The 27359-nt window shown below is 46.3% G+C and overlaps 1 long non-coding RNA gene across 1 annotated transcript; it reads left to right on the top strand.

Annotated features, from left to right (window-relative positions):
- The first annotated feature begins 485 nt into the window (after positions 1-485).
- LOC134761837 (uncharacterized) lies at positions 486-6162 on the top strand. The gene is made up of 3 exons (XR_010140993.1): positions 486-510; positions 3398-3594; positions 5929-6162. It is a non-coding gene; the product is annotated as an uncharacterized LOC134761837 (long non-coding RNA).
- Positions 6163-27359: the final 21197 nt, after the last annotated feature.

Below are 27359 nucleotides of genomic sequence, written 5' to 3' on the forward strand. Positions count from 1 at the left end.
GGGCAGAGTGGGGGTCACAAGGTACTCAGTGGAGAAGGTTTTGAGCCAGGATGAGCCAGGAGAAGGAATTTCACAAGACAATGTCATCAGTTAAGGCAGGAACAGGCCATTTTCACTTCTTTTTTGGTGGAATGTCATCAGTTAAGGCAGGAACCGGCCATCTGGATGTGTACGTGCAGGGCACAGAGGATATGATGGCTTAGCTTGGGCTCAGAGGCCTGACACCCAGGGCAGGCTGGCTCAGCCCCTTTGAATTCAGATTTCAGGGAAGGCCAGGGAGCTGGATTGGGTGCCTGGATTTTCTGAGAATTATGTTTCTGAGAGGATTTTGTAACCTAAAGAGAAATACTTTACACACAGGTCATCAAGCAGGAACTGAGAAGTTCTGAAACTGCCCTCCTTCATGCCACCTCCTCCCTTCAGAGGCCAAGGGCTGCCAAGCTGTCTCCCACACACCTTAGTGAAAAGTCCCTGGCTCTCCTCCCAGCCACGTCGCTGTGACCTTGTGAGGTGTGAGAAGGAGGAAGGGGATCTACTTTCTGGATTAACCTTCCTTCCTCCTTGCCGAGAAATAGTTTAGGCCCCTGTGCCTGCTGGGCCTCAGACCTTCTCAGAGCCCAGGGCCCACTGTGGTTCCTGCAAGCTGCCTGGGAATTCCAGGGAGGCTGACGGGCTGCCTGTCTTATTCCCAGTCTGCTGCAACCCCTTTCCTAAGCTTGGGTGGCTGAAAACAACAGAAATTAATCCTCTCACAGTTCTGCAGGCCAGAGTCTGAATGCAGGTGTTGGCAGGGCTGTGCTGCCTTTTAAGTTTCTAGGGCAGAATCCTTCCTGGCCTTTTCCAGTTTTGGGTGGTGGCCAGCAACGCTCGGCATTCCTTGGCTTCAGATGCATCATTCCAGCTGCACACAGCTGTCTTCCCTCTGTGTCTCTTCTTTTCTTCTTATAAGGACACCAGTCATGTGGTGCGAAGGGTCCACCTTACTCCAGTATGTCGCCAAGTTAATTCGTTACAACTGCAACCACCCTATTTCCAAATGTCACATTCTGAGGTTGCTGATTGGAGGGATGGGTTGCCCCTCCACACCTGTGGGTGTTTCTATTTAGGTGGAACGAGAGACTTGGAAAAGAAAGAGACACAGACAAAGTATAGAGAAAGAAAATAGGGCCCAGGGGACAGGCGTTCAGCATACGGAGGTCCCTTGCCGGCACCAGCCTCTGAGTTCCCTTAGTATTTATTGATCATTATCAGGCATTTCCCAGAGAGGTGGATTTGGCAGGACAATAGGGTAATAGCAGAGAGAGGGTCAGTAAGAAAACACGTGAACAAAGATCTCTACATCTTAAACAAGGTAAAGAATTAAGTGCTGTGCTTTTGATGTGCATACACATAAACATCTTAATCCATTAAAGAGCAGTACTGCTGCCAGCATGTCCCACCTCCAGCCCTAAGGTGGTTTTCCCTTATCCCTGTAGATGGACTATACAATCGGGCTTGACACCGAGATATTCCATTGCCCAGGGACAAGAAGGTGACTGATGTCTTCCTCTTATCTCAACTGCAAAGAGGCTTTCCTCTTTCACTAATCCTCCTCAGCACAGACCACTTACGGTTGTCAGGCTGGGGGATGGTCAGGTCTTTACCTTCCCACGAGGCCACATCTCAGGCTATCCCATGGGGAGAAACCTTGGACAATACCTGGCTTTCCCAGGCAGAGGTCCCTGTGGCCTTCTGCAGTGTTTTGCGTCTCTGAGTCCTTGAGATTAGGGAGTGGTGATGACTCTTAACAAGCATGCTGCCTTCAAGCATTTGTTTAACAAAGCACACCCTGCACAGCCCTTTATCCATTTAACCCTGAGTTGACACAGCACATGTCTCAGGGAGCACAGGGTTGTGGGTAGGGTTACAGATTAACAGCATCTCAAGGCAGAAGAATTATTCTTAGTACAGGACAAAATGGAATCTCTTATGTCTACTTTCTACACAGACAGTAACAATCTGATTTCTCTTTCTTTTCCCCACACTGATGAACGTGAATTTGAAGGGACGCCATTCAAACCACAGCAGAGCCCCACCATCACCTCTCTGCACAGGGCACCCTGCCTGTCTTTCCTCTCTAGCACCAAGACAGAGCCAAGAGTGATTTCTTGAAATGAAACTGCATCCTCTCATCCCAATAAGGCATGGCCTCACTAGTGGGAGAGGAGCAAATGAAAGCCTCCCTCAGGATGGGCATCCACCCATCCAGGGGACTCTCACCCCGATTTTTTTTTCCTGGTTTATAAAGGTGCTTCAGGACTTCTTGGCTCCTGGCCAACACCTTAGTGCTCCCTGAAGGGGAAAGAGCCCTCCAAACCATTCAGTGGGCCATCCCAGACAGAGGTTTCTGACCCAGACATTGAAACAGGAGGAGTTCCGTTATCCCCCTTGCAGGGCATGTGACAGGGGCATGGCTCGCTTCTCAGTACCCTGCTGCTCAAACCCCTAGAGGGAGTGTGCAGACAGGCAGGTCGTTGGGAGCGTTTCTGGGCTCCAACCCCACAGCAGCGTGTGGAATTGGGTGTTTACAGCTCCTGAAGCCCCAGTGGGCAGGTGTTACAGTGGTCTCCTTCAGTTTTGCCATCTGCAGGTGGCTTGTGTTAATTAGCTCAATTAGGCCCTCTGCCTTATCACAAAGACAGGGCTTTCTGTATCCCTGGTTCTTGCCATAGTGTACTTGAAAAATCAGATAGCACGTGGACTTGGAGAATGAACGCAAGATTTTGTTGAGTGGAGGAGGTGGCTCTCAGATGGATGGGAAGCCAGAAGGGGGATGGAGTGGGAAGGTGGTCTTCCCCTAGTGTCGTGCTGCCCAGCAGCCAGACTCTCCTCCGACCGTCCCTGACTGAATTCCACATCCCCCTGCTTTCAAAAGCCTGCCAGCATCTGCTGATGTCTGTCGGTGTGCTCTTCTGCTTCTCTGCTCCTCTTGACGTCCAGCCACTTTTGTCTGTGCCCACTAGGGTTTTGGGTTTTTTATGGGCACAGGATGCGGGTCATAGCAGGCCAGAGTAGTCTTGGAAAATGCAACATTTGGACATGAAAACAGGAGCGCCTGTTCTCACTAAGGTCCAAGGGCACAAGCCCGAGGGTGGAGCCCTCGCCAGGGACCCCACCCTTCTCTACCCAGCACTCCCGTACCCTCTTCCTTATCAACATGAAAGCTGACATTGGCTCCTGTGCCCCACCTCTGGGCCTGGTTTTGTGACCTCTGCACAAGAGCTGCTAGGGAGGCCCCATCCCACATGTTTTTAACTCAACAGCCCTTCCCCAGGGGAACCAACATCCTCCTGTCCCCAAACCCAAGGAGGAGTGGTGGGTTCCTGGGCCTCTTGTAACCCGACTGAATATTTTCCAGGTTACCTAACCAAACTCCTGCAAAACCACACCACCTATGCCGGTGATGGGGACTATTTGAATCTACAGTGCCCTCGGCATTCTACGATAAGTGTTTAATCGGCATTTTATGGGCAAGATTATCAAGTGTGTAGTTCCCAGAAGCCTGCCTCCTAGAGGGAAGACAGCTTAACCTGTGTGGCACCCACCACCTTCCAGGTATTGCCTTTTATAGACACATTAAGATGATACAGTTTCAACAGACATTCTTTCTCTCTCTCTGGGTATAAATATATTTGTGATTATATAGTTCAATCCAAGCAAAACTGATCCATGAAAAATCCCAACTTATACAGATCACCAGTTTTGCAGGCGAGCTATTATTTGCTTCTCAAAGGATTTGTTACCCAACAAAACTAAATAGAATTCCTATCTATTGTGGAGCCCCCTTTGTACACTTCAATATGAATTTATTTGTAGGTTTACTCCTTACTTCAGTATAGCAAAGTACAACCAGGATACATTCCAACCTCCAGGCCCATATCTCCCATAAATACTCCTGTAGAAAGGGAAGGTGGGTTCCTTAATGGAAACCACAAGTATCTCTTTGAGGCAGACATCTGAACTCATGACCAACTTCTTAGAAAATGTACTCAAAGGGCCAGGCACGGTGGCTCATGCCTGTAATCCCAGCACTTTGGGAGGCCAAGGCTGGTGAATGACGAGGTCAGGGGATTGAGACCATCCTGGATAACAGGGTGAAAATCTGTCTCTACTTAAAATACAAAAAATTAGCCAGGTGTGGTGGTGGGTGCCTGTAGTCCCAGCTACTCCAGAGGCTGAGGCAGGAGAATGGCATGAACCCGGGAGGCAGAGCTTGCAGTGAGCCGAGATCGTGCCACTGCACTCCAGCCTGGGCTACAGAGTGAGACTCCGTCTCAAAAAAAAAAACAAAAAACAAAAAAATCAAATCATTACTAAACATTTTTACTAATTAAATGGTTTTGGAGTACATTCTTTAAAAAAAACAATTAACTATGTTTTCTTCAACAGTGCACACAAAATGCCAACCTTGTATGACATTGCAAAGAAAGATTTTACCATGATAAGCAGATTAAGCAAGCAAACAAACTTTTCCTTGAATTCTTTGGGAACAAAGTACAACCTGGTCCAAATCATCCTAACCTAGAATGCACCATCAGCTTGACAGTCCGTTGTTCCTGGATTTACCAGATTTGGGGCAGACTTTGCATGCTTCTCTAAAGAGGGATTCTTAACTGACACCATGCCTTGTTTTTGCCCTTTTCCTAGTAAAGGAAATGATTTGATTTGGTATCATATCATCTTTCTTGCTTTTTTTTTTTTTAATTAGAGACGAGGCCTTGCTATATTTCCCAGATTGATCTCCAACTTCCGGGCTCAAGCGATCCTCCTGCCTCAGCCTCCCTCCCAAAATGCTGGGATTACGGGTGTGAGCCACTGTGCCTGGCCTCTTTCTTGTCTTTTAAACAAATAAATGTAAGATGGGCATGGTGTGCATTCATATATTCCCAGGTACTTGAACAGCTGAGGTGAGAGGATCCCTTGAGACTAGGTTTGAGCCCAAGAGTTCAAGGATGCAGTGAACTATGATTGCACCACTGCACTCTAGCCTGGGTAACAGAGTGAATCCCTGTCTCTAAAAAACTAAACTAATGTCGGGCACGGAGGCTCACAGCTGTAATCTCAGCACTTTCAGAGGCTGAGGCGGGTGGATCACGAGGTCAGGAGATCGAGACCATCCTGGCTAACATGGTGAAACCCCGTCTCTACTAAAAATACAAAAAAATTAACCTTGTGTTGTGGCCCATGCCTGTAATCCCAGCTACTCGGGAGGCTGAGGCAGAAGAATTGCTTGAACACGGGAGGCGGAGGTTGCGGTTAGCCGAGATTGCGCCATTGCACTCCAGCCTGGGCAACAAGAGTGAAACTCCATCTCAAAAAAAACAAAAAACAAAAAACAAAACAAAACAAAAAAACTAAGCTAAACTAACATACTAAATAATTCATACACACAAGGGGATGCCAGTTGAGGGGCTGGAGGTGAGGTTTAACTGGGCTCTCTCCAGAGAGAGAAAGAAGCTTAATGCTTCTTTCAAGTAATTTCTGGTCTGTCTTTACCTATGTGGATCCCAAGCCAACATTTGAGAAAAGGCTTCCTGCAGTGAAGGAATGTGTGACCTTACGTGGTGAGCGAGAGAAACTTCCTTTCTAGCCAGGCCCTTCCTGGGACCTAACTCCATGCGTCTGCCTCCTTAACGCCAGCACCTCTCGTCCATTTACCCCTTAGTATAATTCCCAGGGTCTTTGCGCTTGTCAACAGGTTACTTCCCACCCGCTTCCTGCAGAGGGCTTTGCTTTCTGGGGTCAGAGACAGCATGAGCCCACAGAGCCAACCCCACTGCCCCCTTCTCAGGTTGCAGCCCCAGGGAAATGAGCAGTGGACTTGGACAGAGCTCATCAATTCCTTCTGGGGGAAGCTGATGGTGCCTTCAATTTTTGTTTCTGCTTCAGATGAATTAAAAAACAAAACCGTCTGTGAAGACCAGGAGCTGAAACTGCACTGCCATGAATCCAAGTTCCTCAACGTCTACTCTGCGACCTATGGCAGGAGGACCCAGGAAAGGGACATCTGCTCCTCTGAGGTAGAGCGGCTCCCCCCTTTTCGGTATGTGCTTTTGTGTGTATATTAGCCAGGGTTGTCTAGAGGGACAGAACTAATAGGCTATATGATTGTGGAAGTCAATACTTAATAACACAATCACAATCTTGTGATCATGTTAGTTAATACTTAATAAGCTCCCATATGTGTGGGAGTGTGTGTGTGTGTGTGTGTGTATATAAATGCTTGTAAAGGGTAATCTGCCAAAAATAAGTAAAAGAACAAGAACTGGCCGGGCACAGTGGCTCACGCCTATTATCCTGTCACTTTGGGAAGCCGAGGTGGGTGGATCACGAGGTCAGGAGTTCAAGACCAGCCTGGCCAACATGGTGAAACCCCACCTCTACTAAAAATACAAAATTATCTGGGCATGGTGGCACATGCCTGTAATCCCAGCTACTTGGGAGGCTGTGACAAGGATGATCACTTGAACCTGGTAAGTGGAGTTGGCAGTGAGCTGAGATCTCGCCACTGCACTCAGCTTGGGTGAGAAGGGTGAAACTCTGTCTCAAAAAAAAAAAAAAGACACGGTCCTGTTTTCATGGGGTGAACAGTTGAGGGAGAAAGGCAAGCATTAACCAAATAGCCAGACACATCATCATGCCCTATTGTGACAAATGCTATTTTAGAAAAGGGTAGAAGACTATAGCAGTGGAGGGGGCCTAATTTAGCTTTGGGGTGGTGATTTAAATCTTCCAAAGAGAACCATCCTGTAGGGTGAACACTGGGGTGTGCACACTAGCTGCACACTGGGGGCTGAGACGCTGAGGTTGCTGAGTGGGAGAGGAAAGGAGTTGATAAGGAGGAAGATGGCCCTGGTTTCAACTGCTGAGAACAGGGTCCTGCACACAGTAGGATCTCCATGAAGAGTGGTCCCTAGTGTTTTCACCAACATATCTGAAGTGGAACAGGACGGTGATCAATCACATCCTAGTCCCCGACCTCATTCTGAACCAATTTGAAACAAGGATATGCAAAAATCTGACAACTGTGTTATCAAAGGTGATTTTAAAGGTCCTAAAAGATTCTCTGGATATCAGAGCCCATTTCACATAGTAGAGGGGCACATTCCCTGCAGTGGCCTGTGTCATACACAGACAATTTAACCTTTTCACTGCCTGGTTATTCTGCAAAGTACATCCTAGAATGACCTTCCTCTCTGAGCTCCTCTTCAAAATTCTGATTCTTTCTCAAACTGTAAAGCCTCTGGCATTTGCCAAGAGCCAAGGCCCTCCTGAAGCCACAGTTTGAGAACAAACCAAGAGGCAGACATGAGAAAGAGGTACCACTCCTGGCAGGGAGAGCTGACACTTCCCAGGCTACTGCATCCTTCTCGGGGCCCGAAATGTATGAGAGGTAATTAAAGCAGAAAGCAATTTGCAGCACCTCAGCTCAGGTCTCCTAAGCTGCCATGGTACCAGGATCAGTGGTGTGCCCTGAGGACAGTCAAGGGACAATTCCTTCAGGCCCTGGAAATCATCAGCCACCTCCAGCAACTTCACGGGGCCTCCCTGGGAAGTCTCCCTTGCTGCTGATGGGCACGAAGGCACCAGGGCCTCCTGTACATGGAAAACTCACAATCTAGGAATGTCCTGTGGTTGTTGATCCTGGGACATCCCCAGAAGAATTTAGTTAAGCCCTCCGAGACAGGAAAAAAGGTTTTCTTGCTGCTGAAGATGTCTCACTTGTTCTTTTTTAAAAAAGCAGTGTAATTGAATTTGCAATTTGTTTTCGCTTTCTTTCCATTTCCTGTTGCTACTTCTCCATGATCTCAGCTGAGCTGAGGAACAAAGAAAAAGAAGCAATTTTGTGCAGCAGGAATATTGGGTTTCCACTCCTTCCTCCCAGCCTTCTGCAGTGTGCTTGGCCTGCAGAATTCTTGCTCTGCCCTCTGTTTCAGCGGTTGCTGTCATCTGCCAGCTGCTTTGCCTGGGGATTCTGACATCCCAGGGCTTATTCTTAGGGTCAGTTCAGCAGAGTCTTAAACCACCTTCAAAGGAGTCGGTCACGCTGCCATCCTCTCTGCATCTTTCTGTAGTCCTTTCTGATGATATTTAGCAAATCACTTTAGCACAGAGTCTTCGAATTCTTTCCAGATTTACGATGGAAACACAGAGGCAAAGAGCTTGGGGTAGAAAGCAGAACAGCAGGTGCTGGGAGAGTTTGATGGTGGGTTTTGAGTTGGTCACAGTCATTTTGCTTTACTAAGTCCAGGGAAGCTCATCTTCAGAGTTAACCACTATATATATATATATATATATATATATATATATTTTTTTTTTTTTAAGATAGAGTCTTGCTCTGTCACCCAGGCTGGAGTGCAGTGGCACACTCTCAGCTCATCGCAACCTCCACTTCCTGGGTTCAAGTGAGCACGTCTGGCTAATTTTTGTATTTTTTAGTAGAGATGGGTTTTCACCATGTTGGCCAGGCTGGTCTTGAACTCCTGACTCAAGTGATCCACCTGCCTCAGCCTCCCAAAGTGCTAGGATTACAGGCTTGAGCCACCGTGCCTGGCCCAGAGTTAACCACTCTATTGAAGTATTGTATATTTTTCTTAAAAGTCTATTACACGTGAATAAAATTCAATGACTTTTAGTAAATTTAGAGTTGTGCAACCATCACTACCCTCCAGTTTTAAAACATTTTCACAATCCCCCAAGCTCCCTTGTGCCCATTTGCCATCACTGCCCCATTCCCAACCCCCCAGTACCAGATAACCACACATCTACTTTCTCTCTAGATTTGCCTTTTCTGAATATTTCATACAAATGGAATTATGCGATGTATGGTTTTGTGTGTGTGTGCACGGCTGACTTCTTTAACTGAATGTAATGTTTCAGAGGTTCATCCATGTTGTAGCATGTATCATATCGGTACTTCACTTTTCATTTTTTTGGAGTTGAAATCTCACGCCGTCACCCAGGCTGGAATGCAGTGGTGCGATCTTCGCTCACTGCAACCTCTGCCTACCGGGTTGAAGCAATTCTCCCTGCCTCAGCCTCCCAAGTAGCTGGGATTACAGCCTTGTGCCACCAAGACCAGCTAACTTTGTAATTTTACTACAGATGGGCTTTCCAATATGTTGGCCAGGCTGGTCTCAAACTCCAAACTCCTGACCTCAAGTAATCTGTCCTCCTCGACCTCCCAAAGTGCTGGGATTACAGGTGTAAGCCACCATGCCGAGCCTTCATTTCTTTTTATTACTTAGGTATATTCTGCTGGATGGGTATATCATATCTTGTTTTTATTCTCCATTTTTTAAATATTGCAAAATGGGCCCAAAACCACCCCTCTGGAGCATTTGATGATCACGTGGATACCATTGCGTTGTGTGTATGTATGTGTATCTAACAGGGAGAATGAGTGACTCTTGCACTGATTTGGAAAGTGATTTTAAAATCTTATATACATTGCATTTAAAAATATATTAAGAGTCCACATTTTAAAAATATACCACATATTTAAAATATTTCTTTTTGGCTTTTAGTTCCCAAGAACATACTGGCAGTGATTGATCCAGCCATTGCTAATCTAAAACCTTCTTTGAAGCAGAAACATGGTGAATATGGTAATTTTTATGGCTTACTACCAGCATTTCTCTTTAAGTAATGGTAAACAGCCACTGGGTGACCACAGTTGGACACACGTTGATTAGAATGGAAGGGGCTGTCAGGAGGTGTGTTTGAGGTACCAGTCCTGGTGATGATAGTGCTTCAGCCAATAGTTGCAGTGAACACCATTTTATTTTGTTTTGACTTTTTTAACATCAGAAGTAGGATAAACCTCCCCTTCATTCTCCTCTCACTTCCTAAAAGGAAAATCACTTTGAAAAGACATCTGCTCAGAAATAAATTTGGGCTTCCTGGGTTACACAATGAGCTTTTTGCAAAGCTCAGCCCATTGGAACCGACGTAGGTGCCAGTGCCGGCTGGGAACTGAGGGCCTCTGTACCTCTGTACACCACTTTCCTCCTTAGTTTCCTTCCTTCCTTCTTTCCTTCTTTCCTTTCTTTCTTCCTTCCTTTCTTTTGCTTCCAGTTTCACTCTTGTTGCCAAGGGCCAGCTAGGACCTGGGGGCCTCAGTACCTCTGTACACTCCACCTTCCTACTGAGTTTCCTTCCTCCCTTCCTTCCTCCCTTCCTCCCTCCCTTCCTCCCTCCCTCCCTCCCTCCCTCCCTCCCTCCCTTCCTCTCTCTCTCCCTCTTTTCTTCCTTCCTTCCTTCTTCCTCTTCTTTCTTTCTTTCTCTCTGTTTCTTTCTTTTTCTCTTTCTCTCTCTTTCTTTCCCTCCCTCCCTCTCTCTCTTTCTTTCTTTCTTCCTTCCTTTCTTCTTTTTCTTTGGAGTTTTGCTTTTTCTCACCCAGGCTGGAGTGCAGTGGCACAATCTCCACTCATTGCAACTTCTGCTTCCTGGTTCAAGTGATTCTCCTGCCTCAGCCTCCCGAGTAGCTGGGATTATAGGTTTCCACCACCACACCTTGCTAATTTTTGTGTTTTTAGTAGAGACGGGGTTTTACCATGTTAGTCAGGCTGGTCTCGAACTCCTGACTACAGCAGTTGCCCTCGCCTCAGCCTCCCAAAGTGCTGGGATTACAGGTGTGAACCACTGCACCCGGCCCCTCCTTAGTTTTCACTTGGCTTTTGTAAATGGGGTGGACGGGTTTTGCGGGGGGGGTGTTGATGGGATTGAGCATTTGGATTTTCTTACAAAATCTAGAATGGAATTCAAACCCATGGGGTCCCTAATAGAAATTTCAGAGATCCAGTAGAGCATCTAACATGTTAGGCTTTGGTGAGAGTTTTGTCTTGTGTTACCTTTATTGTAGGTATTAGGTCTTTCCCCCCTAAGTATAAAAGTAAAGTATGTTTGATATGAAAACCTCATGAAAGCACCCCTAGTCCAAAAGCTCAGAGAGAACTATGGTAATGTTCTTCTGTGTCCTTTTAGCTGGCCACCTTGGCTTTCTGGCAGGCTCTGTGTTCCTTAGCTCCACTTCTCCTTCTCTTTTTAAAAAAATTAACTAATTAATTAACTATTATTATTATTTTTCTAAAGACAGGGCTTTGCCAAGTTGCCCTGGCTGGTCTCAAACTCCCAGGCTCAAGCGATCCACCCACTTCATCCTCCAAAGGTGCTGGGATTACAGGCGTAAGCCACCACACCCAGCCTCCACTTATATTTCTAACAGGGTTCCCACCCGATCCATAAACAGCCTGGTCCCCCTGAAGTGGGGGCCTGAGAGCCAGCGCTGTGCCATCTCTCTTCAAAGGCATCTGTCCTGTCTGACATGGCTAGGAGTCCCCCAATGCACCAACAGGCTACCCTATCACAGGCTTGCTAATCTCCATCCAGCAGTGTAAACAGGATCTAAAAGCGATTTGCTTCACATTTTGCTGTTGTTTCCAAAAAAAAGTAGCCCAATACCACCTCCCTCTGTAATGGAGGATTGTTTTATCTCTGGCCACACAGCGGACAGCAACTCCATGCTTAACGTGAGATATTATTGGCCGGGGGCGTTGGCTCACACCTGTTATCCCAGCACTTTGGGAGGCCGAGGCAGGCAGATCGCCTGAGGTCAGGAGTTCCAGACCAACCTGGCCAAAGTGGTGAAGTCCCATCTCTAATAAAAATACAAAAATTTGCTGGGCATGGTGGCACGTACCTGTAATCCCAGCTACTCAGGAAGCTGAAGCAGGAGAATCGCTTGAACCCAGGAGATAGAGGTTGCAGTGAGCCGAGATTGCGCCATTGCACTCCAGCCTGGACAACAAGAGTGAAACTCCATCTCAAAAATAAATAAATAAATAAAATAAAATAAAGTGAGATGTTATTAAGCCTCCAAGGGGCATGATGAGTGTCACTGTCTTTAGGATGGGAAAATCCATTTGTTCCCTTCCGCAGTGGAGTGGAAGACCAGCACCTGAAGTTGGAACCAACACTTAAAACAATTTCTAGTCCTTTTTGTACTTTAATATTTTCGGGGACTGCTTACTATTTAATAAGTGCTCTTCCTGGGTTAATCTTCTATAATTTAGCCAGAGGCCCATTTGTTTGATTTCTGTGACTTTTAATTATGCTGGTGGTGCCTGGAGTAGGAACAGCAGAGGTCTCTTAGAATAGGCATACTATGAACAGCTGTGATTAATTGGTTTTGCATTTTTCATGAAACAGGTATAAACTTTGACCCAATCGAATCGAAGGTTCTGAGGAAAGATGGAATTCTTGTTAGCAACTCTCTGGCCACCTTTGCTTACATTAGAGTTAGGTCAATGAATCAAAGCTTCCTAGAATGCTGATGGATTTACTAAAGTCTTGTTAATAAATGTGCTGTTCAATTATAACACTCAGATAACTAAAGGACAATGACTTCAAGTTTGACATGCCAACCACCGTTTCTAAGATTCAGAAACACAGAGGTCTGAGTTCAGGCATGGTTGCAATCAGGCAGTCAGCAAGAGAACCACATAAACAGACAAAGTCACACTATGTAGGAGTTGAGCTCCACAGATATTGTTCGCTTTTGAAAAGAAGAAACCCGAGGAATGCATTTCCCAGCTCTAAAATTTGGGAAGAAATTAGGATTATTGAATTCCAACCCTGGCTGGAAGAAAAATGAGCCAGAAGGTCACTTAGTAAACAAGACAGATGATGCCTCATGAAGACAGAACCACTCTCTGGGTCATGAGTGTTATTACTAATGGTTGCCAAGGATTCACTTGTTAGTCTTCCCCATGAGGATCCATCAGACTCAGCCCTAATGAATTAGCAGAGCCAAAAGGCTTATACCATGGCCGGCCACACAGCGGGGACCTCATCACTGAGGGGAAGGTATGTACAATTTTTCCTCACCACTCTGCTTATCCAAAGATAGAACGCATTTTGGAATGTCATCTGCAAGTTTCAGCAATGCCTGCCTATGTTCAGAGAGACAAAAACCAGAGACCTTCAGTAAAATACATGTTAATATAACACATAACAGTATTACTATTCAAGGCCTGCAAAGATGGGGCTATTTGGGGTAAGCCTGTCTCAGAGGAAAATAGAGGCTTAGAGAATGTATTTGTCTGTTCTCATGCTGCTAATAAAGACATACCTGAGGCTGGGTAATTTATAAAGGAAAGAGGTTGAATGGACTCACAGTTCCACATGGTTAAGGAGGCCCCACAATCTCGGTGGAAGGAGAATGAGGAGCAAAGTCACGTCTTACTTGGTAGCAGGCAAGAGAGCTTGTGCAGGGGAACTCCCCTTTATAAAACCATCAGATCTCATGAGACTTATTCACTATCATGAGAACAGCATGGGAAAGACCCATCCAATGATTCAATTACCTCCCACCACGTCCCTCCCATGACACATGCGGATTAGGGTAGCTACAATTCAAGATGAGATTTGGGTGGGGACACAGCCAAACCATATCAGGGAATGATCTCAATATATGAGACGCAGAGTTCAGTCTCGGGGTCCCCTGCTGTTCTATTCTCCTCCTGCATCAGGATTCCTCCTGTATGTGTGTGTTGTGTGGTTGTTGGTTTCTTCTGCGAGTCCTCTCTTTTCCAGCCACCTTCTCATTTTCATGTCTTGCTGTTCCTGATCATTGCCAACGTTAAGAACAGTAAGGATTTTTCTTGTCAGAAACATCCCCATATTTACAAAGACCCCAGGGAGCTTCTTGGAGAAATGCCATCATGAAAATCCTCCAGTCAGAGAATAACAATTCAAGAGGAATGAGACTGACTGTGCTCAGTGAGCTGTGGCCGTGCTGTGTGCTTTACCCCAACTACCTTGTCGATTCCTCTCAACAACTGCCTCAGCCAGCCCAGCTGCCATAACGAAGTACACGAGACTGGATGGCCTAAATAACAGACATTGATTTTCTCACTGTTCTGGAGGTCAGAAGTTCATGATCAAAGTATCCACCAATCACTTTCTGGTAAGGGCTGTCTTCCTGGCTTGCAGACAACAGCCTTCTTGCTTGTCCTCACATGACAGAGATGGGGAGAGACAGAGACAGAGACATCTCTTTTTATAAAACCACCAATCCTATCAGATTAGGATTCCACCCTTATGACTTCCTTTAACCTTAATTAGCTCCTAATGAGTGAATTGGGGGGAAAAGAATTCAGTCCATAGCAACAACCCTGAGAGATGGGACTCTGGTCCCCTGTTCTGCACTTGAAGCCAGTGGTCAGAGGAGTTGAGCCATTTGCCTGAGGACACCATGGACAACGGCAGGGCCAGGATTCAGGCTCAGCTAATGCAAGTCTTGCACTCCAGCTACTCTGAATTTTGAGGGATGCAACCACCTCCCCACTCTGATCCTGAGTTGTCTAAATTAGCTTTCCTCCATCCTTTTCTATCCTTTTATGTGATTGTCATTCCCAGAAACCACAGGATGGAGATATTCGTTTAGTGACTGTCTCTCCTGCCAGTGGCTCAGCTCCACAGGGGCAGGTGCTTTGTCATCTTATTTCATGTGGTGTCCCTGCATCTAGGATGCGGTGCTGGTACAGTACAGGTGCAGTCAGTAGTTAACGAGCAATTGAATGATGACTGCTGATCTGGACTTATGAGCTTTTTCCTGTGCCTTATTGTCATCCAATATTTGCTATTTATAAAATGTCAGGTTTTTTTTGTTTAAATGTGAGGAGTTGATGAGCTGTTATTTGGTTTTATTGAGGGCTGTTTTGGGACATTTATCTCAGCAAACCATGGTCAGGCCTCCAAATCATGTCCAAGAGAAAGAGTCTCTAAATGCACTGTGTTGGATTTTAGCTAAATGAAGTCACCACAAGAAGCTCGTGACTCAAATCACAGAGGCTCACAAAGCCCTAGAAGAACGGGCGACTCTGGGCTTCCCTGTGGGTTTTCTTGGTGTGTCTGTATTGCTGTCTGGGTGACCACTCTAGAGGTGAGAAGCATGCAGTGCATGCTCGGGGGTCTGCAGGCCAGTGTGCCACAGAGGTGCATGTGGACATCAGGCTGGGCCATTTGGACCTAAACAGGCAGTGGCCACCAGCCAACATCACACAGTGCTGAGCTCCATCCTCAATGCTGCTGGAGAGAGGTGCCCAGACAACTCTCAGTCGCATCTCCGGCCTCACTGTGGGGATGTGACCCACGGGATGAGTTGGGGTCTCTAGGCACCCCCAAAGCAGGAGCAGCTGGGAGCCAAGAGTGTGAGCAGGGCAGTTTCCAGCCCAAACCACCCAAATAGGTGGCAAATTGAGTGAATCCGAAAGTGCATTTCCCAGGTCAGGCTGCAAGTAGCTTTGATACAGTAGTGCAGTCCAGTGTACATGAGGACAAAGAGATGAGAAACCAAAATCGAGAGGTTTGTCCCCTGATATTAAAGCACAGAGATTGGCAGAAGGGAGAGGGAGATGCACAATGGTCCCTGGTGAAGTGTCTCCTGGGGTCATTTGAATGATCTGTGAGATGGTTACCCAAACATTGAAAAAGCTTCTTAGGCATGTTTGAATTTACTGACATTTCAATAATACAGACTTACTCCCTAAATTCATTCTAGAATCAAGATCATGAGTCTGAGGAAGCTCATAGAAAAAAATTGGAAATTAGAGAAATGGAAAAGGAGTGGTGTGTGTGTATGTGTGCGTGTGTGTGCATGTGTGTGCGTGTGTGTGCATGTGTGCACGTGTGCATGTGTGTGTGCTTCTGTGTGCACCTGTGCATGTGCATCTGTAAGCATGTGCATGCGTGTGTGAATGAGCATGTGTGTGCATGTGTGTGAGCGTGTGTGTGCATGCGGATGTGTGTATGTGTGTGCATCTGTGCATGTGTCTGTATCTGTGTGCATGTGTGCACGTGTGTTTTTGTGCATGCATGTGGATGTGTGTGCATGTGTGTTTGTGTGTACATTGTACATGCGTATCTGCATGTGCATGTTTGCATGTGTGTGCCTGTATGTGCATGCATGGGTATCTGTGTATGTGCGTGTGTGTGTGTGTATGTGTGTATGTGTGTGCATGTGTGTGTGTCCGTATGTGTGTCTGGGTATGTGCGTGTGTGTTTGCATGTGTGTGCATGCATGTGTATGCCTGTGCATATGTGTATCTGTGTGTGCATGTGTGTATGTATTTGTGTGCATGTGTCTGTATGCATGTGCATGTGTTTGTGCCTTCGTGTGTTTGTGTGCATGTGTGTATCTGTGTGTGCATGTGTGTGTATCTGTGTGTGTGCATGTGTGTGCCTGTATGTATGTGTATCTGTATGTGTGTGCGTGTGTATGTGTGCTTGCATGTGTGTGTGTGGGTGCATGTTTGCATGCATGTGTGTGCATGCATATGTGCCTGTGTATCCGTGTGTGTAAGTGTGTGTTGGAAGTTCTTAGCAAGGCAGTGTAATAGCTGGCTCGGCATGAACCATTGTCCCCTGGCAGATTGTGCCCAAAGAGACTTATGTATTTAGACAGTCTTGCATGAGAATATGACCTCTCCTATTCCACCGAATTACTGTTTCATTGACATCTGGCTTTGGGTGTTTACCTCATATATTCCTGCAGGCATGTCTTTTGTGGCCTAATATTTCCGTCGCTGCCCCTGCCCCCTTGGGACAGTGACAGATATGTCATCAGCCTCTGGCAGGTCCTGCTGTGGGCTTTTGGGGCACAGGGGTAAGGAAGCTGGGCAGAAGGGACAGGCTTGCAGCCTGGGATATCCTGTGTTGGGAGGCATCATTGTTTCATAAGGGAGGAACTCTAGGGCCACAGACAATCTCATATTGAAAGAGAAACACAACAACAAGCTCCAGAGTCAGACCTACGAGATTCCCCCACCAGGGAGGACCACTGGAAATCAGCACCACCTTGTCACAGAGATGTGGATTCAGATGTGTTCCCATGGTCTCCAATCTCTGGTTCCATGACAGAAGGTTTCTGTCACACCCCTAAGTGCTGTCAGACCAGCGCTCGGTACGCTTTGTGCTTTCTTCTGGACAACCCTCGGGCCCTGACTGTTGCCTTGATCCTTTCAACAGCAATAAGGCCCCGACAGGGGGAACCCTGGTCATGGCCTCGGGGTGTCTTATCTAGACATGAACGAACTGGAGTGTGTGACTGCCCCAAGTCAGGTTCTGAGAGTGGAAAGGAGCCTTAAAGGCCATAGGATCCCCTTTGGAGGCTCCCAAGGGCATACAATAGCTGATCAAATTAAAGTCATTCACTCCAGCTGGGGATGAACCAAGGCTAAATTTAGAGCAATGCCAGCAATAACACCGTGTAAAGATTCTGTTCCATCACAAGGAAAACTTCGTTTTTCCAGAATACAGAAAAGGAAAAGGAGACACAAAAGTACAAAGTTGTCCAAGTGATTCTAGAGAACAGTTGACATTCCCTTAGTGTAAAGCCTGGGACCATGGAGAGAGCCCTGGCCTGTGCTTGGGTTCCCAGTCAAGTGGTGGCTTTGCATAAGTGACTTGACTACAACAAGAGGGGTTGGACTAGCTCATCACTAAGATTCCAGCTGACAAACATCTGGTAAGTTTATAACTTCAAACTAGTTGAACTAGTTGATTCAGATGACTAGGAAGCCTTGTTCCCAGGGACTTCCCAAGCATTGCCCATGTTATCCATCTCTGGTGGCTGGATCTCAGCAGAGTTGATGCAGACTTGCCCTAAAGAGTGCTCACTTAGCAGGAGGCAGGCCTAGGCCAAGGGGCACCTGGAGTCTTATGAGAGAGAAGCTCTACTGGCAGGAGAACCCAGACAACCACCTCCCAGGAGTAGAGGAGAGGGAAAAATGGGAACTGATTTTATGGAGCCCCATCCCCAGGGCGCCAAGCTGAGTGCTTAAATCCATGATTCCCTCCTTTTATGCACTCAGCAAATATTTTCATAATGCCCACTCAGTGCCAGAGATGGCACTGGGGATTTGGCAAAGGACAAGATGGTTCCAGCCCCTGCCCTCAGGGAGCTTGCATTCTAGGTGGAGAGAAAGGATGGCACCCACTCAGCGAGTGAGTGAGGATTGTAAGTTGGGCTGTGAAGAAGACATTCAAGATACTCTGAGACTAAATGACAGGGTACCTGGCTAGGCTAAGGCAGGGGGACGTATCTAGTAGTGCTGGATGAAGAGGCAGGAAAGAACTTTCCAGGCTAACAGAAGAGCGCATGCAGAGACACCAGGGTGCGCCAGCATCTGATGCAACACGAGTGAGGAATGGGAGGCTGGGGTGTGGAGGAGAGACGAAACGGAAGGTCTCGGGAGTTGAACTTGGGGAGGGTGACCAGGGCCAGGTCCTAGCCGGCCCTCTAGGCTGTGGTCAGGACTTGACTTTTATTAGGTTGATGCAAAAGTAATTGTGATTTCCGCCATTACTATTTTTTTTTTTTATCAGAGTCTGTCTCGGTCACCCAGGTTGGAGTGCAGTGGTGTAATCTTGGATCACTGCAACCTCCGCCTCCCAGGTTCAAGCTATTTTCCTGCCTCATCCTCCCAAGTAGCTGGGACTACAGGCGCATGCCACCACCCACGGCTAATTTTAATTTTTGTATTTTCAGAAGAGATGTGGTTTCACCATGTTGCCCAGGCTGATATCAAACTGCTGACCTCAAGTGATCCACCAGCCTCGGTCTCCCAAACTGCTGGAATTACAGGTGTGAGCCACCATGCCCACCCAATTTCTACCATTACTTTTAATGGTGGAAACAGCAATTACTTTTGCACTAACCTAATAGCTTAGGAGACGGAAGAGGTCATCTGCACGTTTTAAGTCAGGCAGTGATGTGTCCCAACGTGTATTTCTAAAAGATTATAGAGGCCATGCAGGAAAGATGGTTTACATATGGTCTGTGGTTCCTTTTGCACTACAACAGCAGAGTTGTTATATTTGCAACAGAGACCATATGGCCCACAAAACCTGCAATAGTTCCTGTCTGGCCATTCACTAGAAAAGGGGGGTAAGAGAGGAGGATGGGGACCAAGTGCCTGCAGGGAAGATGGAACAGAACAGTGCTTCAACCCTGTTTTTCAGATAATTTCACGAGGTCGAAAGACATCTTAATGAAAGTGAAAGTACAAGGTACTTACCAGGAGATATTCACACCAGATGCCATGTCTCACACCTGCAATCCCAGCTTCACACCAGATGCAATGGCTCACACCTGTAATCCCAGCACTTGGGGAGGCCAAGGCAGTAGGAAGACTTTCAGCCAGGAGTTTAAGACCAGCCCGGGCAACAAAGTCAGACCTCATCTCTTCAAAAAAATACAACAAAAAGTTAGCCGGGCATGATAATACATGCCTGTAGTCCCAGCTACTCAGAAGGCTGAGGTGAGAGGATTGTTTGAGCACAGAAATTCAGGGCCGCAGCACGCTATGATTGTGCCACTGCACTCCAGCCTGGGTGACAAAGGGAGACTCTCTCTCTTTCTCTCTCTCTCTCTCTCACATGCTCTCAACCCCTCTCTCTCTCTCTGTATATATATACATGTATATATATATATATATATTCACAAAATATTTCCTGTCAAAGGATTATCATCAAAAGTCTATAGAAAATATACATATCCTTGGACTGTGCCAAGTGGCTCATGCCTGTAATCCTACCACTTTGGGAAGCTGAGGCGAGTGGATCACCTGAGGTGAGGAGTTCAAGACCAGCTTGGCAAACGTGGCAAACCCCATCTCTACTAAAAATACAAAAATTAACTGGTGTGGTGGCACGCACCTGTAATCTCAGCTACTCAGGAGGCTGAGGCACAAGAATCGCTTGAACCCGGGAGGCGGAGGTTGCAGTGAGCCCAGATTGTGCCACTGCACTCCAGCCAGGGCGACAGAGTAAGACTCCATGGAAACGCAAAACAAAACAAAACCAAACCAAAAGAAAAAACAACAAAAACAAACAGGCACGTCTGACGCAGGCCACAACATGGATGAACCTTGAAGACATTATCGTCAGTGAAATAAATCCCAAAAGGATAAACACACCCAGGCTCAGTGGCTCGCACCTGTAACCCCAGCTCTTTGGGAGGCTGAGGCAGGCGGATCACTTAAGCTCAGGAGTTCGAGACCAGCCTGGCCAATATGGTGAAAGCTCGTCTCTATTAAAAATACAAAAATTAGCTGGGTGTGGTGGCGCAGGCCTGTAATCCCAGCTACTCGGGAGACTGAGACACAAGAATGGCTTGAACCCACGATGTGGAGGTTGCACTGAGCCGAGATCATGCCACTGAACTCCAGCCTGGCTGACAGAGAAAGACTCTGTCTCCAAAACAAAAAAATAAACACAGTATGATTCCACTTATCAATGAAGTTTTTAGAGTAGTTAGATTCATACAGTTGCAAACTAGAAAGGTGACCTCCAGGGGTGGGTGAGAGAGAGGAGTGCAGAGCTTGCTAAATGCGTGCAATTTCCATTTTGAAAGATAAAACTGTTCCGGAGATGATGGGGGTGATGGTTGCTAAACAATGTGAACGTACTTAATGTCATTAAACTGTAAACTGAAAAAGAGTGGAAATTGTAAATGTTTATACTGGCCATTGTATAAGAACAAATATATATTTATAATTTTTAATATTTATACGTGGAATATTTTCCCATAATAAAAGATGAAAATTAAAGCAGCTGGATCTTTAAAAAGAAAAGAAAGAAGGGAAGAATACACACCAGCTTTCTCCTGATGAGACGAAGAGCCCCAAAGCTTCCATGGACACTCACTTTTCTCTTCTCCTTCTTGAATTATTATGAGGAAATCCTTGGAGGTTGAGGAATCTGGGCGACTTTGGCTAATGAGAAGCTCTGTGCCTTGAGCCCCCCAGGCCACAAAACAGTAAATAGTCAGTCTGTGCCTCCAGCCCTGCAGTGTGAGGGTCCAGTCCTGTGGGCTCCACACCCATCACCTGTATCAGGAGGCTCATGTCTCACCCTGTCTTCTTGCCAGCCTCGAGGACGGAGTCTGAGCCTCCATGGTGCACCACGCTGGGAGGACAGTGGACCTGCTCTCCGTGGTCATGGCCCAGCAGAGAGGAAGGGCAGTTCAGTGAGTGTAGGCAAAAGAAAGAGAGATCAGACTGTTACTGTGTCTATATAGAAAGGAAAGACATAAGAGACTCCATTTTGAAAAAGACCTGTACTTTCAACAATTGCTTTGCTAAGATGTTGTTAATGTGCAGCTTTGCCCCAGCAACTTTGAACCATCCTGAAGCTCACAAAAACACGTGTTGTATGAAATCAATGTTTAAGGGATCTAAAGTTGTGCAGGACGTGCCTTGTTAACAAGATATTTCCATGAAGTATACTTGGTGAAAGTCATCGCCATTCTCTAGTCTCAATAAACCAGGAGTACAATACACTGTGGAAAGCCGCAGGGAGCCCTGCCCTTGAAAGCGGTGTGTTGTCCAAAGTTTCTCCCCATGTGATAGTCTGAAATGTGGCCTCGTGGGATGAGAAAGACCTGACCATCCCCAAGCCCGACACCCTTAAAGGGTCTGTGCTGAGGTGGATTAGTCAAAGAGGAAAGCCTCTTGCAGTTGAGAGAGAGGAAGGCCGCTGTCTCCTGCCTGCCCCTGGGAACTGAGTGTCTTGGTATAAAACCCGATTTTACTCCTCTCTCTCACCCACCCCTGGAGGTCACCTTTCTAGTTTGCAACTGTATTTGTTCAATTCTGAGATGGGGGAAAAGCCGCCCTATGGTGGGAGGCGAGACATGTTTGCAGCAATGCTGCCTTGTTATTCTTTACTCCACTGAGATGTTTGGGTGGAGAGAAACATAAATCTGGCTTACGTGCACGTCCAGTCACAGTAGCTTCCCTGGAACTTCCTTATGACATAGATTCTATTGCTCACATGTTCGTTGCTGACCTTCTCCTTCTTATCACCCTGTCCTCCTACTACATTCCTTTTTGCTAAAATAATAAAAATAATAATCAATAAAAACTGAGGGAACTCAGAGGCCGGTGCCTCTGCAGATCCTTGGTATGCTGAGCGCCGCTCCCCTGGGCTCACTGTTGTTTCTCTATACTTTGTCTCTGTGTCTTATTTCTTTCCTCAGTCTCTCATCCCACCCGACTAGAAATACCCACAGGTGTGGAGGGGAAGGCCACCCCTTCAAGTGAGTGCTGAGGGACGGTCCGGAGCCTTGTTTTCCTTCCTCCTCCACAGGACAAACAGGAGAGTGCAGTGGGCAGATGGGAGGAGACCAATGTGCAAACTGTCCGCTCAGCAGACTGTGGAGTTTCTGTTCTTGGTTGTGCTGGGGGGTCTCAGAAATCTTATTCAAAATTTTGCTCTCCTCCCCCACTGGTTGTCCTTTTCATAGACATCTCACCCATGATAGCCGGGAATCAGTCCCTCTAAATGATTCCCTACGAACAACAAAAAGATTATGAAGGTGATGATGAGGATAAAGAGGATGATGATAGACACCATGGCATCATGAACAGTTATTGAGGGCTTCCTGAAGGCCAGGCTCTGAGCTCTATGCTCTATGCAGTTTCATTTCATCTGCGTAGTCTCCACGTTATTAGTGCACATCTCATGATGACATAACAGACTAGAAAAGGAGCAACACCTTTTCATAGAACTCCTACTAGATGATGAAATCAAAAAGGGTGAAGTCCAATTTGAACCAGGCAGTCTAAGTCCGGACACATGGCATTTGGCCAGTCCTCTCCCTGCAATCAACCTGCCCTCTCAAATCCTTGTCACTCAGGTGAGTGCCCCTGCTCACTGTGCCCTTCCCTTTGGGGGTTCCTTGGAGACCACAGCTAGACCAGTGGGTGCCACAATCACTGTGTCAAGTATACAAAGGGCAGCTGAGATCACATCAAGGATTCCAGAAAGAATTGGCACAGGATCATTCGGGACGCATCTCTCCCTTGGCCCTGTTCCTGGCTTTCCTTACAGCTCTCGACTTTCTCAAAGGAGTCATCGATTCGGAGTTTGGCTTCCATTCCTATTGAGGAAGCTGGAAAGGGTTTCAAAAATGCTCCTCCGACGTGCCTGTGGTTCAGAACTCTGAGCTGTGCTGAAAACTTTTGGAAGCTGGGTGAGGTGGCTCACGCCTGTAATCCCAGCCCTTTGGGAGGCTGAGACAGGTGAATCACAAGGTCAGGAGTTCGAGACCAGCCTGGCCAACATGGTGAAACCCCGTCTCTACTCAAAATAGAAAAAAATGAGCCGGCGTAGTCGCGGGCGCCTGTCATCTCAGCTACTCGGCAGGTTGAGACAGGAGAATAGCTTGAACCTGGGATGCGGAGGTTGCAGTGAGCCGAGATCACTCCACTGCACTCCAGCCTGGGCAACAGAATGAGACTCTGTCTCAAAACAACCAAAACCAAAACCAAAACCAAAAAAACCCACAACTTTTTGAGAGTTGGAAGACCAGGAAATATAGTACCCGAGTCTGGCCATGAATTTTGAATACCGCCCTTTCTACTTCTCTGTATGGAAAGGGGTGAGATGTCCATCCTCTGAGACTCAGCACCCTCATCTGACTTGATTTCCAGTTGATCCAATGGAAGTGAGCGATGATTAAGCCGATCGTGGGTGCCCGCTGCGTGATCTCTAGCTGACGGATGCATAAATTAAAGGCAAAGTGAATTTTAGATACATTCCTTAAGATTTTCAGCTTCAACTCCACACAATTCAACGTAAATATCCCCTGACCTGAAGTTCTGGTTTCCCTGCATTCCAGACAGGACATTTTGTTTCGTCCTTCTCTCAGTAAGTACTGAGTACTGTGAGAGGAACAAGTGAGTCTCTTTGGTTTCTGATTCCCCAGAGCCGATATCTTGTTTGGCACATAGGCGGCAGCAAAAGCAAACATCTATGTTGATGATTGAATTGACACTTCCTTGCTTCACCAAAATTGGCTGTCATCAGCGTGACTTTGACTTACTTGATTCTTTTTGTTTTTTGTTTTTTGAGACGGAGTTTTGCTCTCGTTGCCCAGGCTGGCGCGCAGGGGTGTGATCTCGGCTCACTGTATTCTCTGCCTCCCAGGTTCAAGCCATTCTCCTGCCTCAGCTTCCCGAGTAGCTGGGACTACAGGCGTGTGCCGCCATGCCGGGAGAACTTTTTGTACTTTTAGTAGAGGCGGGGTTTCACCATGTTGGCCAGGATGGTCTTGATCTCCTGAACCCATGATCCGCCCTCCTCTGACGCCCAAAGTGCTGGGATTACAGGCGAGAGCCACCGCATCCAGCCAAACTTTCTGAAGAAAACTCTAAGTCCACCTAAGCTAATGACAGGAGTTAGAGCTTTCATGAATTTTAAAACAAGACCCACCGATTTGAGGAAGCAATTACTCTCTTGAAGGAGAAAAGTCAGAAAACACAATGATGAAATCACTAGGACCTAACTGGCATGTGGAACTATTTTCTGCTTATGAACTATCAACTATCATTTCACTTCCAGGTGGCATGGTCTCAGCTGTTATACAGTGTTTACAAATGTTCTACATCAAGGGAATTTATATCAATCTAGAAGAATAAATAAAATATTTGAGTTCCTAATTTCCTTTAATTAGGATAACCTTTTTCTTAAAGTGAAGACAAGGGTTTTATTACATCCCTTTCTTTGGAAAAGATGGGCTGTATTTACTAGCAATAACGAATTTGTTATATATGATGATCTGGTTCTTGGAAGGTTCTTGAAGCTAGTTTCTCTAAGGCAGGTGTGTAAAGCAAGACGTGAATAACACAGCAATCGTTGTTGAAAGCGTTATATGGCAATTGAGTTTGTCAGAACTACAAAATGTTGCTGAGTGTGAATTGCTCTGAAATCTGAAAACATTACTTGTGAATTGCTGATATCCAAAATGCAGACACAATGCCGGCTGTTGGTTTACTTGTTTCCGATTTTTCAACCCTCTTTTCTAGGCAAAAGTTGTCCAAACGATACAGACCCACAGAATCTAACAGATGTCTCTATATTCCTCCTCCTCGAACTCTCAGAGGATCCAGCCCAGCCGGTCGTCGCTGGGCTGTTCCTGTCCATGTGCCTGGTCACGGTGCTGGGGAACCTGCTCATCATCCTGGTCATCAGCCCTGACTCCCAACTCCACACCCCCATGTACTTCTTCCTCTCCAACCTGTCCTTGCCTGACATCGGTTTCATCTCCACCACGGTCCCCAAGATGATTGTGGACATCCAATTTCACAGCAGAGTCATCTCCTATGCAGGCTGCCTGACTCAGATGTGTCTCTCGGCCATTTTTGGAGGCACGGAAGAGAGACATGCTCCTGAGTGTGATGGCCTATGACCGGTTTGTAGCCATCTGTCACCCTCTATATCGTTCAGCCATCTTGATCCCGTGTTTCTGTGGCTTCCTAGATTTGTGGTGTTTGGTTTTTTTTTTTTTTTTCTCAGTCTTTTAGACTCCCAGCTGCACAACTTGATTGCCTTACACATGACCCGCTTCAAGGATGTGGAAATTCCTGATTTCTTCTGGGAACCTTCTCAACTCCCCCATGTTGCATTTTGTGACACCTTCACCAGTAACATCAACATGTATTTCCTTGCTGCCGTGTTTGGTTTTCTTCCCATCTCGGGGACACTTTCCTCTTACTGTAAAATTGTTTCCTCCATTCTGAGGGTTTCATCATCAGGTGGGAAGTATAAACCTTCTCCACCTGTGGATCTCACCTGTCAGTTGTTTGCTGATTTTACGGAACAGGCATTGGAGGGTAGCTGGGTTCAGATGTGTCATCTTCTCCGAGAGAGTGTGCAGTGGCCTCAGTGATGTACACGGTGGTCACCCTCATGCTGAACCCCTTCATCTACAGCCTGAGAAACAGGGATATGAAAGGTGTCCTGCGGCGGCCGCACGGCAGCACAGTCTAATCTCAATATCTTCTTATCTGTTCCATTCCTTTTGTAGGGTGGGTTAAAAAAGGCAGCAAGGTCAAATAAGAATGATATCACAGGGTGCACAACCACTGTGACATTACGAGTAATACCTCCCTAGGATATAAAAAATACTGTCACAGAGTACACACACATGGGGTACACCCACGGTGATATTAGAAGCAGTATCTCCCTGAAATATTGTGAAAAATAGCAAAGGGTGTGCACACTGTGTGATATGAGGAGTCATATTTACCCTGGATATTGCGACTCATATCAAGGGTGTACACACACGGGGTACACACACTGTGATATCAGGAGTTGTATCTCCCTAGGATATTACAAATAATATCACAGGGTATACACTACGTGTGAACATCCACTGTGATGTTTGAAGTCATGTCTCTCTATGAGATTACAAATAATATCAAAGTGTGTACACCCCTGTGACATATTAGGAGTAACATCCTTCTAGGGTAATACAGATAACATCATAAGTTGTACACCTTCTGTGACCTTTTGCACACACTTTGTGCCATTCACGGAAACATCCCCCTAGGATATTACGAATAATGACACAGGCTGTTGACACACATGGTGTACATCTCCTGTGCCATCTGGAGTAATATTCCCTTAGGATATTACGAATAATATCACAGCAGGTGTACACATATGGTGTTCGCCCCATGTGACATTAGGAGGAACATGCCCCTAGGATATTAGGAGTAGTATCACAGGCGTTGAATACGCATGATATACACACCCGGTGACATGAAAAGTAACATCCCCCTAAGATAGTACGAATAATATCACAGGGAGCACACCCCGTGTGACATTAGGAGTAACATCCCCCGAGGATATAACTAATAATATCAGGGGGCGTACATGCATTGTGACTTTAGTGGTAACATCTCTTTAGGATATTACAAATAATATCACAGGGTGTACAATGACCATGATATTACGAGTCCCATTTTCCTAGGATATTATGGATAATATCCCAGGAGCTGTTCACACACAACTTGTACACCATGTGTGTACACCCAATGTGATATTTGAAGTCATATGTCCCTAGGATCTTACGAATATTATCAAAGGGTGTACACTCCATGGGACATTAAAAGTAACATCCCTTTTAGATATTCCGAATGCTATCACAGGATGTGATATTAGGAGTATGATATTAGGAGTAACCTCTTTCTAGGATAGCCCATGTGATATTAGGAGTAACCCCTTCCTAGGATATTACCAATAACATCACAGGGTTTACCCCCCGGGACTTTAAAAGTAACACCCCCTCCTAGGGATGTTACGAATAACATCACAAGGTGTACATCCCTGTGACTTAAAAATAACACCCTCCTAGAATATTACAATAATATAACAGGGTGTACACCCCCTGTGACTTTTGGAGTAACATCTCCCTAGGATATTTCCAATGATGTCACTGGCGGCACACCCTCTTTGATATTAGCAGC

Source organism: Pongo abelii, chromosome 7 (genome assembly GCF_028885655.2).
Source record: "Pongo abelii isolate AG06213 chromosome 7, NHGRI_mPonAbe1-v2.0_pri, whole genome shotgun sequence".
Lineage (NCBI taxonomy): Eukaryota > Metazoa > Chordata > Mammalia > Primates > Hominidae > Pongo > Pongo abelii.